We start from the raw sequence: 5,265 nt of genomic DNA on the forward strand, positions 1-5,265 counted from the left end.
TGGCGGAGGGTAACCTATGCCACTAATATTCGTTTTCTTTCCTTTCCCACTCTCAGACAGAGTGAGGGAAAAACGACTGTGTATGCCTCCGTATGAGGCAAGCCATAACTTCTTGTACCGTATCTTCGTGGTCCATCCGCGAAATGTTTGTTGGCAGCAGTAGAATCTTTGTTCATTCAGCTTCAAATGCCATTTCCATAAATTTTTCTCTACAGTGTTGCTAAAAAAAGAAGAAAAAAAAACTTTGCCTTTTCTCCAGGAATTCCCATTTGAGTGTTGTTCGAACCTACTGATAACAAATCTAGCAGCCCGCCTCTGAATTGCTTCGATGACTTTCTTTAATCTAAAATAGAGCAATACTCAAGAACAGGTCGCATTGGCGTCCTAAATGCTGTCTGCCTTGCAGGTGAACCTCTAAAACTAAACTAAACTCCGTCCGAAGAGGCCTTGGAAGCCCCAACGGTACCGACCGGCTGCCGCGTCCTCCTCAACCCTCAGGCGCCACTGGATGCGGATACGTAGGGATATGTGACCAGCAAACCGCTCTCCCGGCCGTATGTCAGTTTACAAGACCGGAGCCGCTACTTCTCAATCAAACATCTCCTCAGTTTGTCTCACAAGGGCTGAGTGCACCCCACTTGCCAACAGCGCTCGGCAGACCGGATGGTCACCCATCCAAGTGCTAGCCCAGCCCGACAGCGCTTAACTTCGGTGATCTGACGGGAACCGGTGTTACCACTGCGGCAAGGCCGTTGGCACAGATGAACCACACTTTCATAAAATTCTCCCAATAAACCGAAGTCGACCATTCGTTCTCCCTACCAAAATCCTCAAATTATCGTTCCGTTACATATCGCCTTGCAACGTTACGCCCAGATATTTAAACGAAGTGACTGCGTCAAGCAGGACATTAATAACTCTGTGTCCGAAGACTACGGGTTTGTTTCTTCCATTCATCCGCACAAACTTAGGTTCTTCGACATTTAGAGCCAGCTGACATTCATCACACTAATTAGAAATTTTGTGTAAAACATCTTGTATCATGCTATAGTCACTCATCTTCAACACCTTCCCGTGCACACAGCATCATCAGCAAGCAACCGCAGTTTGCTACCCACCCTGTCCCCCAGATCTTTTATGTATATAGAGAGCAACAGTGGTGCTATCACACTTCCCTGGGGACTCCCTTTTTTCTGATGAACAATCGTTGTCGAGGACAATGTACTGGGTTCTATTACTTAAGAAGTCTCTGAGCCACTCATATGTCAGAGAAACTATTCCGTACCGTTGTATATCGGTTAGCGGTCTACAATGGAGTACCGTGTCAAATGCTTTTCGGAAATCTAGATATCCCCTTCGCAGCATATCATGTGAAAAAATGGCAAGCTGAGTTATATACCAGAGATGTTTTCTATAACCGTGCTGATTCGTGGACAAGAGCTTTCCGGTCTCTAGGAAATTTACTATATTCGAACTCAGAGCATGTTCTAGAGCTATGCAGCAAACCGAGTTTAAGGATATACTTTGCACATCCCCTACTTACTTTACTTTTTCGTGTCCGGAGATTTGTTTCAAAGCCTTTCAGTCCAATGTCGGGGCGAGTCCAATGTTTCTCTCTTCTAAAGCCATAGTTCGTCAAGGGTATACCTTGTGGGGCAGATGGAACACTGTAGAAGGTGTTCCATATCCTGAACTTCACCACAGTCGCATTTGTTGTCTCCTTCGTCCTTGAAGCCCCATTTGACTAGGTTTGATTTAACTGGTGCTACGCCTGTTCTGATACGGTTCAAAAAATGGCTCTGAGCACTAATGGACTCAACTGCTGAGGTCATTAGTCCCCTAGAACTTAGAACTAGTTAAACCTAACTAACCTAAGGACATCACAAACATCCATGCCCGAGGCAGGATTCGAACCTGCGACCGGAGCGGTCTTGCGGTTCCAGACTGCAGCGCCTTTAAACGCACGGCCACTTCGGCCGGCCTGATACGGTTCAGTGTTCTCCATATCTTCCAGCTTGATGTACTGCCGCTGAGGATTTCTCGTTTGGCAGGGTAGTCCTTCGGAGGCTCGTTCAATTCACTAGTGAGAAATCTCTTGCGGGATTTAAGTCTGCTACGTCCACATGAAGAACCATGCAGCGTGCGGCGCTCGTCGAAAATCTGTTTAAATTTTTTTGTATGTTCGTGCGCAATTCCCCTAAACAGGTAACGCAGAACCTGATGTTTTTCTTGCTGATACGAACCATTCACTATTCTGTGGACCGCCCTCCACACCATTCTTTTCGTTAAAACACGAAGAAAGGAGGACAGAATTTCGCAGTGCCACGTGCCGCTCGACTCTGCAACCTGCGGCCACGAATTCTGCGCCCTGCACGTGCTCGTAGCTCGTACCTCGCATTCGGCGACAGCGCGGAAATTGGGCGCGGCTCCGGCTGCAGAAATCGCGTAACGCGGTTGCCGCCGCCGCTGGCGTTGCCGTCTGCGGAACATTCCTTTATTGTTTTAAGGGCGGGACTTCGTTAGGCGGCACGTGAGCCGCTGCCGAGATTCGTCGTCTCCTCTCTGCCGGGCGCCGCTTCTCTGTTTGCTCAGTTCTCCAGCGGCGCATGGCGCGTGGCGCATGCGCGCCGAATTCTGCGAAAGCGCTGCCGCCGCCCGCTGTTTACTTAGCGCCAAAGTAAACTCGGCGCGCATTTATCGCAGAGTACAGAATACATGCCGCCGTTTCCGCGCAGGTCACGGCACAGGTTACAGGCTTACTCGCGGCGCTCATCCGTTGAACGCAACGGCTCCATTCAGTGCCTAACTAGACGTTTTACATGCCATCCCCGATAAGCCAGTACATGTAGAGTTGACATCTACATCTATATCTACATGATTACTCTGCAATTCACATTTAAGTACTTGGCAGAGTGTTCAGCGAACCACAATCATGCTATCTCTCTACCATTCCACTCCCGAACAGCGCGCGGGAAAAACGAACACCTAAACCTTTCTGTTAGAGCTCTGATTTCTCTTATTTTATTTTGATGATCATTCCTACCTATGTAGGTTGGGCTCAACAAAATATTTTCGCATTCGGAAGAGAAAGTTGGTGACTGAAATTTCGTAAATAGATCCCGCCGCGACGAAAAACGTCTTTGCTTTAATGACTTCCATCCCAACTCGCGTATCATATCTGCCACACTCTCCCCCCTATTACGTGATAATACAAAACGAGCTGCCATTTTTTGCACCCTTTCGATGTCCTCCGTCAATCCCACCTCGTAAGGATCCCATACCGCGCAGCAATATTCTAACAGAAGGCGAACGAGTGTAGTGTAAGCTGTCTCTTTAGTGGACTTGTTGCATCTTCCAAGTGTCCTGCCAATGAAACGCAATCTTTGGCTCGCCTTCCCCACAATATTATCTATGTGGTCTTTCCAACTGAAGTTGTTCGTAATTTTAACACCCAGGTACTTAGTTGAATTAACAGCCTTGAGAATTGTACTATTTATCGAGTAATCGAATTCCAACGGATTTCTTTTGGAACTCATGTGGATCACCTCACACTTTTCGTTATTTAGCGTCAACTGCCACCTGCCACACCATACAGCAATCTTTTCTAAATCGCTTTGCGACTGATACTGGTCTTCGGATGACCTTACTAGACGATAAACTACAGCATCATCTGCGAACAACCTACGAGAACTGCTCAGATTGTCACCCAGGTCATTTATATAGATCAGGAACAGCAGAGGTCCCAGGACGCTTCCCTGGGGAACACCCGATATCACTTCAGTTTTACTCGATGATTTGCCGTCTATTACTACGAACTGCGACCTTCCTGACAGTAAATCACGAATCCAGTCGCACGACTGAGACGATACCCCATAGGCCCGCAGCTTGATTAGAAGTCGCTTGTGAGGAACGGTGTCAAAAGCTTTCCGGAAATCCAGAAATACGGAATCAACTTGAGATCCCCTGTCGATAGCGGCCATTACTTCGTGCAAATAAAGAGCTAGCTGCATTGCACAAGAACGATGTTTTCTGAAACCATGCTGATTACGTATCAATAGATCGTTCCCTTCGAGGTGATTCATAATGTTGGAATACAGTATATGCTCCAAAACCCTACTGCAAACCGACGTCAATGATATAGGTCTGTAGTTCGATGGATTACTCCTACTACCCTTCTTAAACACTGGTGCGACCTGCGCAATTTTCCAATCTGTAGGTACAGATCTATCGGTGAGCGCCAGTGCCGGTGCGAGACAGCTTTCGGGTCCACCTTTTTAATAAACAGGTAAACCTTTGTGGAATACCAGTCACACATAATCTCCTGGAACACTGACGCAATGGAAACCGAAGATATACGAGGTGCGAATAATAAAGTAATGAGACTGATTTTCTTTGCAAGATGGGAGAAGCTTGCAGTCTTGCGTAGGCACAATATCTTTCACCTTGGTCTATAAGGTGCTTCTAGTCCAAGCGGCACATCGATGCAACTGGACAGTCGTGAGTTGCGCTGTAATAAGTTAACACGTGTTTGTGTCTCTCGTCACGGAAATGGAACCGCACAATATACTAACTCCTTGCTGACACTAATGTAATTGTTGATGTGCTAATTTACATCCTTCTTCCTGGTTACGTCTCGAGGTTCCAGCTTAGTTTCAAGTCTTATCGTCTCCTTTACAGCGTCTTCTGTTGACCTATGACTATATTATGCGGTTCCATTTCCGTTCGAATTCGTCAGTGTCCCGTCTGCGATTGAAAATGGAGAAAACAGAATTTCATGCTGTTATCATTCATTTTAGTTTGAAGGGTTGAACTGTCGCACAAGTCAGAACAGAAATGCACCATCATTGAAGACCATTTACTTCTGGATTAATGAATTTAAATTGGTGCGGATGAGCACCGAAGACGAAGTGCGCTTCGGCTGTCCAGTTGAGGTCACCACAGGGGAAACCATTGAGAAAACCTATGATATGGTAATGCAAGACTGCCGAAAAAAAATTCGTGATATTTTTGAGACCGTAGGGGTCTCAACTGAGCCAGTGCGTAATAGCCTGCATGGAGAATTGGCTATGAAGAAGCTGTGTGTGAGGTGGGTACCGCGATTGCTCAAAGTCGGGGAAAAGCTCATCTTGTACAACATTTCAAGACAATGTCTCGCGATGTTTAATCGCAATTCGCAAGACGTTTTGCAGCAAATTGTGACTGTTGATGAAACCTACATCCATCATTACACACCAGAATCACAAAATGGCTCTAAGCACTATGGGA

At 46.6% G+C, this 5,265-nt stretch overlaps 1 pseudogene; it reads right to left on the minus strand.

Moving 5' to 3' along the window:
• Positions 1-639: 639 nt before the first annotated feature.
• On the minus strand, positions 640-757 carry LOC126475856 (5S ribosomal RNA; annotated as a pseudogene).
• Positions 758-5,265: the final 4,508 nt, after the last annotated feature.

This window comes from Schistocerca serialis, chromosome 4, assembly GCF_023864345.2.
Source record: "Schistocerca serialis cubense isolate TAMUIC-IGC-003099 chromosome 4, iqSchSeri2.2, whole genome shotgun sequence".
NCBI classification, from domain to species: Eukaryota; Metazoa; Arthropoda; class Insecta; order Orthoptera; family Acrididae; genus Schistocerca; species Schistocerca serialis.